The sequence below is a fragment of the Leptonychotes weddellii genome, chromosome 9, assembly GCF_054177405.1.
Source record: "Leptonychotes weddellii isolate Sample4059 chromosome 9, ASM5417740v2, whole genome shotgun sequence".
Classification (NCBI taxonomy): Eukaryota; Metazoa; Chordata; class Mammalia; order Carnivora; family Phocidae; genus Leptonychotes; species Leptonychotes weddellii.
In genome coordinates, this window is record NC_138377.1 from 64,898,862 (window position 1) to 64,913,902 (window position 15,041).

The 15,041-nt window shown below is 43.3% G+C and overlaps 1 protein-coding gene across 2 annotated transcripts in view; it reads left to right on the forward strand.

Moving 5' to 3' along the window:
* The first annotated feature begins 7,701 nt into the window (after window positions 1-7,701).
* The window catches only part of C9H14orf93 (chromosome 9 C14orf93 homolog), a 22,799-nt gene continuing 15,459 nt past the window's right edge, over window positions 7,702-15,041 (forward strand). For both annotated transcript variants that reach the window (XM_081830758.1, XM_081830759.1), the window contains exon 1: window positions 7,702-7,762. The gene's annotated coding sequence lies outside the window, so the exon portion shown is untranslated. The remainder of the gene's footprint in view (window positions 7,763-15,041) is intronic.

The window sequence follows — 15,041 nt, forward strand, 5'->3', positions numbered from 1 at the left end:
CCCAGGCGCCCCCCTTAATTTTTTTTTTAAGATTTTATTTATTTGACAGAGACACAGTGAGAAAGGGAACACAGCAGGGGGAGTGGGAGGGGGAGAAGCAGGCTTCCAGCTGAGCAGGGAACCCCATGTGGGGCTCCATCCCAGAACTCTAGGATCATGACCCGAGCCGAAGGCAGATGCTTAACGACTGAGCCACCCAGGCGCCCCTAAACATACATTAATTTTTAAAAAAGATTTTATTTACTTGAGAGAGAGAGAGCGGAGGGGGAGGGGCAGAAGGAGAGAGAGAGAGAGAATCTCAAGGAGACTCCTCACTGAGCACGGAACCCGACTCAGAGCCTGAGACGGGGCTCCATCTCATCATGACCTCAGCCAAAACCAAGAGTCAGATGTTTAACTGACTGAACCACCCAGGCACCCCTAATTTTTTAAATTAAGACAAGATTGAGAAGTTTTTAAAAATGTTATGCCACCCCCTGCTTATATATGAAGACAACTGGGTGTCATAAAAAGCGGTTTTTATTTTATTTTTAAGTAATCTCTACACCCAACATGGGGCTTGAACTCACAACCCCTAGATCAAGAGTCGCAGGCCCTACTGACTGAGCCAGCCAGGAGCCCCATAAAAAGCAGGTGTAAGGAGCAATCTTGCCCATTTCCACCTTGCCCAGATTCTACAGTCCTGCTGTCTTTCCCTTCAAACGCTAGCATTAGTCTCACACAAAATATGGTCAGGCCCTGAAGACTTGAGCTCCCCAGGGTAGCTCTGCAGGGTATCTCTCTTAGCATGTGTTGTTTTGTTTTGTTTTCTGTTAGATCAATGGGCAGAGGCTTAGCCGATACTCAAGTCTGGTCCCTGGATGTCAGGTGCGTGAGTAAGTTGCTCTTCACAAGGGAAGAACTAATCGATGGTGAAAGGGAGGTTCGTGTATCACCAACCCCCGCATCTTAAAAACAAAAACCACTTTTCTTTGGGTTTGGGCTTTTCTCACAACCTAGAATTGTTGCCACTTGTTCTTCTTCCACCTATTAAAAACATTCTTTGACTTTCTAGGTGGTATTCATTAACATGCTCTTTTGAATTTTCTGAAGCATTGTATAACAAAGTCTAAAATAAATCAGGGAATGCCAGAGACCATGAGACTATTTCCTTGTCTCAAGTAAGGGCTGAATCTAAATATCTAAAGCAAAAACATGAACTATTTTTATTATTTTTCAAATTTTGAAATGTTTCAAGACCAGAGAAGTTGGAAGAATAGTACAACAAATACCCATATACCCTTCATATAGGTTCACTAATTGATAACACTTTGCCACATGTGGTTATCTCTATATGTATATATCTATTTATTTGTTAACATGTATTTTACTGAATCATTTGAAAGTTAAGAGATCATGACATTTTACCCCTAAATGTGTCTCCCAAGAACTAAGATATTCTCCTGTGAAACCACAATATCACACCAAGAAATTTAACACTGATACAATCATATTATCTTGATATCTTGTTCATATTCAGATTCCTCATTTGTCCAGATAGTGCCCATAATAGTTTTCTCTTTTCCTGATCCAGAAGTCAATCAAGGCTCACACATCACATTTAATTGTCATCTCTTTTTAGTTTAGTTTAGAACAGGCTCCCATGTTTGTGTGTGTGTCTTTTATGACATTTATATTTTGAAGAGTCCAGGCCATCATCTGTCATGTGCAGCCCAGATTGTCTGATTGTTTCCTCCTGATTAGATTCAGGTTAAACATTCTTAGCAAGAATATTACCTGGGTGATATTGTGTATTTCCCATTGTACCACACCAGGAGGCACATGTCAGTTTGTTACATTACTGGTGATGTGAAGTTTGTCTGCTAGATTTCTCTACTGTAAAGGCATGTTTGCCCTTTGTAATTAATTACTAAACTAATAATTAATAGAGTGATCATTTGAGATCATTTGAATATCCTGTTCTCCGACAATCTTGCACCCAGTGGATTTAGCAACCATTGATTATCCTTCCTGAAACCATTTTTGCATTGGTGGTTGCCAAATGCTGGTTTTTCAATTTCTGTCATTCTTCTACATACATTAGCTGGCATTTATCTTTCTCCTCCTCCTCTTCTTTCTCATTCTCCTACGTTTTCACATTTATCTATATTTAATTTTTTTACATTGTAACTTTTTCTATACTTATTGCTTTTTGCTGGCCTTTAAGAAAGACTTCTCAGCTGTTTATACAATTTCCTTTGCATTTATTTATTTATTTATTTATTTTAAAGGTTTTATTTATTTATCTGAGAGAGAGAATGGGAGACAGACAGCATGAGAGGGGGAGGGTCGGAGGGAGAAGCAGACTCCCTGCTGAACGGGGAGCCCAATGTGGGACTTGATCCCGGGACTCCAGGATCATGACCTGAGCCGAAGGCAGTCGCTTAACCAACTGAGCCACCCAGGTGCCCCTTCCTTTGCATTTAATAATCAGTCTGATTCAGAAATTTTTTCCTTTAAAATCTAATCTGCCCTGGGGTGCCTGAGCGGCTCAGTGTGTTGAGCAGCTGCCTTCAGCTCAGGTCATGATTCCAGAGTCCTGGGATCGAGCCCAAGTTGGGCTCCCTGCTCAGGCGGCAGCCGCGGCGCCTGCTTTTCCCTCTCCCTCTGCTCCTCCCCCTTTTTTGCTCTCTCCCTCCCTCCCTCACTCACTCAAATAAATAAATAAAATCTTTTAAAAAAATGAAATAAAATCTAATCTGCCTTCACTCCTGCTACAGTATGAACTCCTTTACTTGCTATTCCTTGAGTGTTATTCTCTGCTGCCTGCCTATCTTCCTTCTCTTTCCTTTTGCATTATCCTCGACCTTTCTGTAACCTCTCTCTTCAAACCTCAACTCTCTTACCCTTCCCTCTCCAGTGCCTCTGAGGACATACTCCCAACTGACTCTGGGATTTCCTTCCACTACTGTTCTAAAATGCTCTCGGGTGTGTTAATGAATGTCTGCCTGAAGAAGCTTCCCGGCCTCACTCCAGGGGAAGTTAGATTTCACTGTATGGGGAGGCTCCCATGGGATTTCACTGAGTAGAAATAGCTTAAAATAGAGAGATCTCCTTGATTCAAAGCCAAATGAGCAGCTTTTCCTCAATCGACAAGTCATCTGTAAAGCTTAACATTTGAAATCTCCAATGTTTTGGAGTTCAAAATTATAATTTTTTTTAGGTGAAAAAGGTGCATTTTTCTTTCTATTCTCATCACCTAATAGCACAAAAATGCTTTACTCCAACTTTCTACCAAAGATTCCTCTATGACCATAGGGGGGAAAACAGAAACTTAAAATGAAATGGCTTTTCCAACTTAATTCTGACCTTTGTAGAAATGGACTCATAATTTTTTTTTTTTTAAACATTTTATTTATCTGACAGAGAGACACAGCGAGAGAGGGAACATAAGCAGGGGGAGTGGGAGAGGGAGAAGCAGGCTTCCCGCGGAGCAGGGAGCCCAAGGCGGGGCTCAATCCCAGGACCCTGGGACCGTGACCTGAGCTGAAGGCAGACGCTTAACGACTGAGCCACCCAGGCGCCCTAAATGGACTCATAATTTAAAACGTATCTCAGGAGGGGTGTCTGGGTGGCTCAGTTGGTTAAGCGGCCAACTCTTGATTTTGGCTCAGGTCATGATCTCAGGGTCGAGAGATCGAGCCCTGGGTTGGGTTCCGCTGGCCATGGGGCCTGCTTAGGATTCTCTCTCTCCCTCTCCCTCTCCCTCTGCCTCTCCCTCCCCCCACACACACTCTATCTCTTTCTAAAATAAAAAAATAAAAATAAAATATATCCCAGGAGACATTGGTGGGGGCAAGGGACTGGGTATGAACATTCTATTGATCCTCAGAGGGAAGACAGCTAATCTTTCATGGACTCAAAACAAGAGACTAAAAGAGAGTTAACGCGGAAAGGCAGAGTAGATTTCAACTTAGGCAGAGACTAATGATTGCTCAAGGGCACAGGTTCTGAAGTCAGGAGGCCTGGATTCAAGTTCTGACTCCACCATTTAGTGAGCTCAATGACCTTGAGTCTGTTTTCTCATCAGTAAAAGAGACAGTATAATAGTACTTATCTCACAGAACTGATTAAATGAAAGAGTGCCTGGCACCAAATAAACCCTCAATAAATGTTGATTATCGTAATTGTCATTAACAATTCTATTTTTCCTTCATTCTAAAATTTTGAAAATGACCACCTGTATGTTTGTGGATATAAGATGTTATAGTAGGGGCGCCCAGTTAAGGGTCCTACTCTTTTTCTTTTTTTTTAAGATTTTGTTTATTTGAGGGGCGCCCGGGTGGCTCAGTTGTTAAGCGTCTGCCTTTGGCTCAGGTCATAGTCCCGGGGTCCTGGGATCGAGCTCTGCATCGGGCTCCCTGCTCCGCGGGAAGCCTGCTTCTCCCTCTCCCACTCCCCCTGCTTGTGTTCCCTCTCTCCTGTCTCTCTCTCTGTCAGATAAATAAATAAAATCTTTAAAAAAAAAATTTTTTTTAATGGAAAATATGGGAAAAGAAACAGAAAATCTATAACCCTTAAGAATATAAACACTGCTGGAGCGCCTGGGTTGCACAGTGGGTTAAGCATCTGACTCTTGGTTTCAGCTCAGGTCATAATCTCATTGTCATGGGATTGAGCCCCACATTGGGCTCTGCGCTCAGTGTGGAGTCTGCTTCAGATTCGCTCCCCTTCTCTTCCCCACTCACTCTCTCTCTCAAATAAATAAAATCTTTAAATAAATAAATAAATAATATTGGCGCAGTCAGAGGAGCATGTGACTCTTGATTCCCATGTTGGGTGTAGAGATTACTTAAAAACCCAAAATCTTTTTTTTTTTTAAGATTTTATTTATTTATTTTGACAGAGAGAGAGAGAGAGAGAGACAGTGAGAGAGGGAACACAAGCAGGGGGAGCGGGAGAGGGAGAAGCAGGCTTCCCCGCGGTGCAGGGAGCCCGATGCAGGGCTCGATCCCAGGACCCTGGGATCATGACCTGAGCCAAAGGCAGACGCTTAACCGACTGAGCCACCCAGGTGCCCCAAAACCAAAATCTTTAAAAAGCAAAAAAAGCTATGCTGTGGAACCAGTGAGGCATAATGATTAAGAACTTGGGCTATGGAACTAGATTTTCTGGGTTCAAATCCGAGGTCTACCTCTTATTACCTGTATAACCTTAGTCACTTATTACAGATGGCCCCTGACTTAGGATTTTTTGACTTTACAATGGTGTAAAAGTGATACACATTTAGTAGAACCCATACTTGGAATTCTGAACTTGGCTCTTGTCTGGGGCTAGTGATATGCCGTAGGATACTCTCTCATGATGCTGGGCAGAGGCAGTGAGCTGCAGCTCCCAGGCAGCCAAGCTATCACGAGGATAAACAACCAATACACTTACAACTGTTGTGTTTTTCACTTTTGGTATAGTATTCAATAAATTACATGAGATAGTCAACTCCCTATTATAAAATAGGCTTGTGTTAGATGATATTGCCCAACTGTAGGCTAATGTAAGCGTTCCAGGCACTTTTTTTTTTTTAAAGATTTTATTTATTTATTTGACAGAGAGAGACACAGCGAGAGAGGGAACACAAGCAGGGGGAGTGGGAGAGGGAGAAGCAGGCTTCCCGTGGAGCAGGGAACCCGATGCGGGGCTGGATCCCAGGACCCTGGGATCATGACCTGAGCTGAAGGCACACGCTTAACGACTGAGCCACCCAGGCGCCCCCCCCAGGCACTTTTAAGATATGAGGTTCAGGAGGTGAGGTGTATTAAAATCACTTCCAACTTAATATTTTCAACTTAGGATAGGTTCATTAGGAAGTAACCCCATTGTAAGTTGAGAAAGATCTATATACCTTTCTGCATTTGAGTCTCGAATATAAAATGGGGATAGGTGTGCCTGGCTGGCTCAGTCTGTAGAGCATGCAACTTTTAAACTCAGGGTTATGGGGCACCTGGGTGGCTCCGTCATTTTTAAGCGTCCGCCTTCGGCTCAGGTCATGATCCCAGGGTCCTGGGATCGAGCCCCGCATCGGGCTCCCTGCTCCTCGGGAAGCCTGCTTCTCCCTCTCCCACTCGCCCTGCTTGTGTTCCTGCCCTTGCTATCTCTCTTTCTCTTTCTGTCAAATAAATAAGTAAAATTTTTTTTTTTAAGATTTTATTTATTTGACAGGGAGAGACTCAGCGAGAGAGGGAACACAAGCAGGGGGAGTGGGAGAGGGAGAAGCAGACTTCCCGTGGAGCAGGGAGCCCGATGCGGGGCTGGATCCCAGGACCCCGGGATCATGACCTGAGCCGAAGGCAGACGCTTAACAACTGAGCCACCCAGGCGCCCCAAATAAATAAAATCTTTAAAAATAAAATAAAATAAACTCAGGGTCATGAGTTCAAGCCCCATGTTGGGGGTGGAGTCTACTTAGAGAGAGAGAAAAATACATTATAAAATGGGGAAAAACAGTACCTCCCCACTACTGAGGAGATTAAATAAATTAATATTTGTGAAGTGTTCAGAACAACCCTTGCACAGTAAGTGCTCATGAACCATTACTATAGAAGGCACATTCTTGTTGTGGGATCTGAGTTTCAAAAATTTGTGTCTTAGCTAGAAAAAAATTCACTCATTTAATAATAAATGATTTTTTCCCAGTGCTTACCAAATGTCTACAATTATGCCAGCTGCTGAAGTAAGAATTAAACAAAAACAACAACAACAACCAGTTCCTGAATGGAAAAAGAAGTTTAAGATATGATCTCTGATCTCGAACAGCTTACTAGTGTGAAATCACTGAAGTATGTGAAACAATCAAGTTAGAGTTAAGTGCCGCTAACCCGAGAAAGCCTGAAGTTCATGCTGATAGGGGAGAAGGAAATGGTCTGTGCTGACTGAAAATAGCTGAAGAAGAATGGGTAAAAACTGACTAGTCAGAGAAGACGAAACAGGCATTATTCCAAGCAGACAGGAGCACTTGAACAAAGGAATAATTCGGGGCTGAAAAGGTGAGGGCAGTGGGAACCAAGCACAAACCAGGGTGTGGGACCAGATTATGCGTGGTTTAATGTTCAAGTACAGGCCACCAGGTCCTCACACAGGAGGGAAAGGGGAGCCATTTTAGGTTCCTGGGAATGTTATTTTAGCCAGGTAGAGAAAAACTGGAGGCTCAGGCTGAGCAAAAGTAACGCCCAAAGTCTATTTTGTCCTCCACCTTGCTTGAAATGTTCGTTCATGTAAAGGTGGGAGTGTCAAGGAACAGACACGACCCAGAGACGTTCTACCTGGAAATCATGAGCTCAGGCCAACGCACCAAGTCTTTGATGCTTAATTCCAGTCTGGAATTTTACTGACTAGCTAGCTAACCAAGTTTAGCAAATTCTCAGAAGGAGCTCGCTCACTGAACTGTTACTCGTAATCGATGCGGAGGGCCTCGTTTCACTGAGAAAGGACGATGGGAAAGGGTGAGGAGGGTGAGAAAGTGAAAGGAAAGCGAGAGAGGTGGGGAAGGGGATAGATGCGAGCCGACCGCCAGGGTCCAGCTCGGAGGGGGTCGGGGGTCGGGGGGCCCTCAGGGGCCCCCTGGGGACCCGGCCTCGGGCGCGGCGCGTGTGCTTGCGGGAGGGGCGCCCGGCGGCCACCGGCGACCAATCCGGGAGGGCGTCCGGGGAGGGGCGGGGCTTGCCGGCTCGGGCGCCGCGAGTCCTCCTTTTTGCACACACACGAATACAAAGAGCCATACGACCTTCGGGTATCCTTTTTCCATTTTTTTCCCTCCTTAATCTTGTGTGTGTTTTCAAAATTTTTAAAAATAGAGATCTGTGGCAGTGCTGGGGTGAGGAAACTGTTGCTAAGGGGAATTTGCGCTTTCCCCCATTTCTTTTTCTGTCTCTCTTCCTCTTTCTTTTTTCCTGGTCAAGGTTTTAAATATACCAAGAAGTTGAGAAGCCGGATGGCCGTGTACAACTATTTCCAGCCAAATTTGTAGAGATTTTTTTTTTCTTTTTGTTATCACATTTTAAGAACTGGTAAATTTTTATGGTCGAGGTATTTAAAAAATTCAGCCGCTTGGGGAGTATAGTTTTTTTTTTTTTTTTTTTAAGGCGGGGTGAAGGGATAATGTAAATTTCTGCCACGAGCAACGTCAAGGGCAACGTGGAAAGAAGCGGAGAATTGAGACTCCCTCACAAAGCTGTTTGCGTGCGTTTTACACACCCTCCCCCAGAACCAAAACCAAGTGGCTTTAATGTGGCAATTGTCCAAGGCCAATAGGTTAAAAATGTTTGGATATTATAATTGAGACACTCATCTCCCCGGGGAGGGGGGCAAAGCCCTTCTTACAAATGTGTCTTACATTTTCATGAAGACATTGTGTGTGTGTGTTTGTGTGTGTGTTTTTAAGCAAATGAATTCATAAAGATTTATCTTGGGGTTTGTGCTTTGTGTATATGTACAGTATGTGTATATGTGCCATATCAGATTTTGTTTTCAAAAGAGATTACCTATGATTCTATGTGTGCAAAGTAGCCCTTATTAGGATGTGATTTTTTTTTTCTGTTGTGTTCCCAAATGTGATCCAAACAGGATTTCGTGTGCAAATTAGAGCTTAGAAGAAATCCTATGCTTAGCATACTTAGGCACTTTCATTTTATGTGCATTTACTGTATTTTTCTACTCTTTTAAAGTATCAGATTAGTGAATAATTAAATAATTGCCAGGGAGTATATAGTCCATGTGGCAAATGAGAGTAGGCAATTTACTGAATCTGTGGTTCAAAGCCTTCTTTAGTGACTGTTTTGCCTTAAGTGGTTTTGCTTTTTATTGTCTCACGTTCTTAAATGTACAGCTGTGTATATTTTGGCCTTCATGTGTGGTTTGGTTGGTGTGTTCAGAGAGGAAGTTCTCTCTTGGCTTTTTGACAAAATGGTCGTTTATAGGTTGGGATTTGTTCGAAAAGCTCCACAGCTGGCAAAGTGTCAGGAAAACAATCCAGTCAAGTCCAATTCTCAAAAACCGTTCATGGTGGTTGTGATGGGGGAGGGGCGAAGAGGAGGCAAAGGCAAATAATACATAGGAGGGCCATAAGAAATGCATTGTGGTTATCGTGTTGCATTTTTGGATTGAGTAGCCTTCTCCCCAGGTCTAAGAGTCAAGAGAAAAGGGTAAAAGAATTAGAGGACAAAACAGGCTCAGAGCAAAGCCTGTTATGTGAGCCATAGTCTCACTTCATTGTGTTACTGAACCACTGTCTCCTATTAGGAGTCATATGGAAAATATATTCAAATCTGTTTTTACAGATTGGAGTGAAAGCATAGGAAGTGTATGGGGTGATGAGGGAGAAACTGGAATGTCACCAGTGAAGTAGCAACCAGGATATAAAAAAGGATCTACTGTAGAGTTCAAATTTAATTACAACAAAGCCTCTGTAGGATGATGGTAATACATTTCCATTCCTCAGCCAGCGCCCTACTCAGTTTCAAGTAGTATTTAGGACGCCTCAACAACAGCTTTAAGATTATTTGTCCAGGTCTTGAAATTCATTATAATGAAAGTGGCCCTCTGTGGGCTCTCTGGGCTTCTTACCTGTACTGGGTGTATTTTTATTTCCTGACAGTGCAAGTCAGATCAGTACTTAATAAATACTGTCTCAAATATGGATCATTCCACAAGTTTAGACCTGCATGCATATCTTTGAAATCTAGTCAGATTCCAATGACTTTGTGATGGCGGCAGCGCTGGGAATTTTTAATGGAGTTTTGTTCTAATTCTTTTCCACATCACTGCAGGTCATCACTCTTTAGCTTCTCGGGAGAGAGCGCTCGTCCCAGAGAGGTACCCAACCCAGGCCTCTGACTTGCTAAGCTATTTGATTTTTCCTAGGAACCTAGACTCATGTCCAGTGTCCTTGCTTTGAGTCCCACGAACTTATCGTTGGCTTTGTCTTCCTACCAAAGCACAGCTAAACTCGGTTGACTTTGGGAATCGCGGGGCTCCTAGAGATTAAAACTTTGAACTAAGGGGAACTGCCACTTTGCTAGTGGTATCTGAAAGACCCGTAACCATGGCCGACAGAAATTTTAAGCCTTCCACCACCAAATGTATGAGACCTATTTGTGGCACTGAATTTATAATCCTGTACACGTAGCTTTGTAAGCAGCAAAGAACTAACCCGAGTAAACAAAACAAAATAAGCTAAAGATGGCGCCTGACGGCCTTGAAAAAGCCTCGCAGTCGTGTCCCTCCCTGAGGTGGCCCCTCCCCTCCCTGGCTCGTTGAGTGATTGTGGATTGCAGCCAATAACGTCCCTTGCCCTGCTCCCCTCATCGTCCAATCGCCAATCACCGGGAGCCAGGGACAGGCGGGGCGGTACCTCCCCGCGTGCGCGCGCTGGCGGGGTACACGGGCCGGCGCCGCCGTCTTCCTCGCGAGGCTGCGCGCTCGTGTAGGCGCCGCTGAGTCAGCTGGAGCGGCGGTGCCGGGCACACGCGGTGGAACACCCGGGACGGAGCACCTGTAGGGCTGCCAGGACCGCAGCGGGAAGTTCCCGGCGGCTCTCAGCCCAAGTCCGCAGAGCTTTTGTGGCCACGGAGTCTACCCACGGTGACCCGGCGAAATGCCCGACCGCGCCTCGGGCCACGGGGCTGTTGGCCGCTACACCCCTTTCCCCCGGAACCCCCAGGGCACTCTGCGGTGGGGCTCAGGGGCGAATCGCCCTGACCCGTGCGGCCTGACCCGAGGGCAGTGCTCGAGCTCTCTTCTCCCAGTGTCGGAAATGGTTCTGCTGTCTCTGGTGCCCACCTTGTCATCTCTGACTAATATTTAATCAACATTTACCGAGGGCTCAGGGCACGTGATGTAGCTTTAGGAGCTAGCTTTTCATCTTTTTCAGTTGATCCAGAAATGCAGGACTTGTCCTTTATGTCAGGTACATTTCTATGAAAATCTTAAACCAATCTTAGCAAGTTGCATTTTAACAAATGTAAATTAAAAAGACGGCTACACTAGGCTAAAAACTCTTAAACCACTATACAAGTGTATTTGAAATCTTCGGATTAGTGGAGGTCTTTTTTTGGGATCTCATTCTCCCCTTAGATCTACATCTCTCTCTCTCTTTTTTTTTTTAACCCCTGAAAATGAGGTCTTAGATTTTCTCTGCAGAGCAGTAGATGGGTCGATCTTTCAAAATGTAGGAAAATAGTATTTTCTGGTATTTGCTTACTTGCTCTGGTGTGATAAAGGGGCTCTCTCTTGATAGAAACAGGTGAGCCATATTGCACCTCCAAGTGGAGGAGCAGGGCTGACCAGCACGGCTGGAGCTTTAAGTGGCCATTTTCCTCTCTTTATTTCTTAAAATGAAAATTACGGTATGAATTGCTGTGCTTTCAGTAATCACATTTAAGGAAGTCCATTGCTAGCGTGACCCTGAATGAGCCAAGGGCCCATTACAAAGACATATATCATCAGAGTGATACCATATCATACACATCTATTAAATAGTGAGGAAACTTTTATTTTTCATAGTTTGGAGGTGAACTCAGTCATGCAGAAAATTCTAAGCTCAGAATGGGTTGAAAGCAAGCAAGGGAGCTGCCAAGAGGATGATATATTTAGTTCTAACACAAATACATGTGACTTGGGAGGAAAGGCGTAGTTAAGATTATGGACAGTCTCACCCTGAACTGTCTGAAGAAGATGACTTTTCTTTCTTTTTTATCTAAATATTTATTTTTTTAAAAGATTTTATTTATTTATTTGACAGAGAAAGACACAGCGAGAAAGGGAATACAAGCAGTGGGAGAGGGAGAAGCAGGTTTCCGGCTGAGCAGGGAGCCCGATGTGGGGCTGGATCCCAGGACCCTGGGATCATGACCTGAGCCGAAGGCAGACACTTAACGACTGAGCCATCCAGGCGCCCCTTTATCTAAATATTTATGAAGAAAATACCAAAATTACCGAAAAGTACATTTTCCGGGCCCCTTTCACATGTGTTAAAATTAGACACTGAGTGAAGCCCAAATATATATTTTATGGAAACTTAAGTTTGACAGCTCCTATCACTTTGTGCTGGCAACTCATCAAAAGATTAGAGATCTTTTTCTTAACACTCAATTCTAAAAGTTGATAGCATTTTGCAAATGGCCTGTATATTATTCTGTGGCGGTCAACCTTTAGTTTATTCCTTTTTTTTTTTTTTTTCTTTCTGGAATGAAAATATGAATTATTGGCTTGAAAATAAATTAGCAATCTGAAATTGCAAAAGTTGACCGTATTAAAATGTTTAATAATGATGATTTATATACTGCCCAGATAATTTACTTCAGTTAACCATTGCTTTGCCAAACATTCCATGGATTGCTTCATGGGTTATTGAATTAAAGTTATACATTTTGAGAAGTAAAATAAAGATATTAGAATAAAGTTTATGCACCTTAATAATGTTGGCAGGGTTAAATGGGCTCTAGAACCGTAAGCCAGTGCTGGAAAAAAGAAAGAATAATTAATTATGTTAGTTTGGGAGCATTAGAAAAGGATTTAACAGGTTGTAACAACAAATAATGCAGCACTGTTTATAATAAAGTTCTGTTATCAATCTGGATTATTCATACTGAGGAAAATCTGCCTCTAAGTAAAAAGAGAGTCTCAATAGTATATCTCTTTGTCTTCCTATCTCCACCTCAATGAATTTTTGCCCTGTATTCATTTTTTCTTCTCTGCAGTTTCAGGGAAAAGTTACCATTCCTTCCTTCTCACATTGGGAGGATCCTTCCTAGAAGAAAACTTAAATTCTTTTCTAATATCTTCATCCTTTACTTTCTCACGGCCTTCTTTCTTTCTTTCAAGTCTTGTTCTTTTTTTTTTTAAGTAGGCTGCTCACCCAACCTGGGGCTTGAACTCATGACCCTGAGATCAAGAGTCACATGCTCTACTGAGTGAGCCAGCCAGATAAGGTTCTATTTTTGAGGAATCTCCATACGGTTTTCCAGAATGGCTGCACCAATTTGCATTCCGAACAACAGTGCACAGGGTTTCTTTTTCTCCACATCCTCGCCAACACTTGTTGTTTCTTGTGTTTTTGATTTTAGCCATTCTGAGAGGTGTGAGGTGATAGCTCATTGTAGTTTTGATTTGCATTTCCCTGATGATGAGTGATGTTGAGCATCTTTTCATGTGTTTTTTGGTCATCCCTATGGCCATCTTCTTTGGAGAAATGTCTCTTCATGTCTTCTGCCCATATTTAAATTGGATTATTTGTTTTTTTGTGTGTTGAGTTGTATAAGTTCTTTATATTTTGGATATTTATTGGATATGTTATTTGCAAATATCTTCTCTCATTCAGGAGGTTGTCTTAGTTTTTTTTTTTTTTTTAAGATTTTTTTTTTTTATTTATTTATTTGAGAGAGAGAGAATGAGAGAGAGCACATGAGAAGGGGGAGGGTCAGAGGGAGAAGCAGACTCCCCGCCGAGCAGGGAGCCCGACGCGGGACTCGATCCAGGGACTCCAGGATCATGACCTGAGCCGAAGGCAGTCGCTTAACCAACTGAGCCACCCAGGCGCCCCGAGGTTGTCTTAGTTTTGTTGACTGTTTCCTATGCTGTACAGAACTTTTTTGTTTTGATGTAGTCCCGATAGTTTTGTTGTTGTTTGTTTTTTAGAGAGGAAGGGGGGGAGGGGCAAAGGAAGAGAATTTTAAGCAGGCTCTACGCCCAGTGCAAAGCCTGAAGAAGGGTTCAATCTCATTACCCTGAGATCATGACCTGAGCCGAAATAAGAGTCGGATGCTTAACCGACTGAGCCACTTAGGCGCTCCCCAGTAGTTTATTTTTGCTTTTGTTTCCCTTGCCTCAGGAGATATATCTAGAAAAATGTTGCTGTGGCTAATGTCACAGAAATCACTGACCTTTTTCCTTCTGCTTTGTAAGTGTAGTGAAGCTCTAGAGCCTCTTCTGACTTCCTTGTTATTTCCTTCCTTTCATAACTAAACTCTAGAAGACTTGACTTCATGTCTTGTTTGCATTTTCTCTCCATCAATTCCTCTTTCATCTACTGCATAGTATTACTTTCACTGAAAAATTACCTCTCTGATCATGACCAATGACCATCACAGACAAATAAAATGTATCTCCTTAATTTTCATCTTTTTTAGCCATTCTCCTGCACCTGTCACAGTTGATTAGATCCACGTTCTTGAAATTCTTTCTACTTTGGCTTTCATAACACTCTTTTTCTCCCACCTCACTGACCATTCTTCTCTTTTAATGAAGCCTCTTGCACAGATTGACTTTAAGCGCTGTCCTTGGCCTTTGCATTTCACACTTTATCCTTACTCCTGGGAGAGTGCATTCACTCTCTCAGGTTCAACTGCAACCCTCCTGCTAAAGAGTCTAAATCTGCATGCCAGCTCTGACCTTCCTCTGGGTTTTTTTTTTAGGTCCTAGTCAGTTGCTATCAGGACATCCATTTAACGATGTTGCTATCAGTTTGAAATTTAACTTGTTAAGTAAATACACATCTGGGGTGCCTGGCTGGCTCAGTTGGTAGATTATGTGACTCTTGATCTCCGGGTGGTGAGTTCAAGCCCCAAGTTGGGCATAGAGCTCCCTAAAAAATAAATAGGGGCGCCTTGGGGCGCCTGGGTGGCTCTGTCATTAAGCATCTGCCTTCAGCTCAGGGTCCTGGGATTGAGCCCCACATCAGGCTCCCTGCTCCACGGGAAGCCTGTTTCTCCCTCTCCCTCTCCCCCTGCTTGTGATCCTGCTCTCACTGTGTCTCTCTGTCAAATAAATAAATAAAATCTTAAAAAAAAAAAATAGGGGTGCCTGGGTGGCTTAGTTGTTAAGCGTCTGCCTTTGGCTCAGGTCATGGTCCCGGGGTCCTGGGATCAAGCCCTGCATCAGGCTCCCTGCTCCGCGGGAGGCCTGCTTCTCCCTCTCCCACTCCCCCTGCTTGTGTTCCCTCTCTCGCTGAGTCTCTCTCTGTCAAATAAATAAATAAATAAAATCTTAAAAGAAAAAAATACATACGTACATAC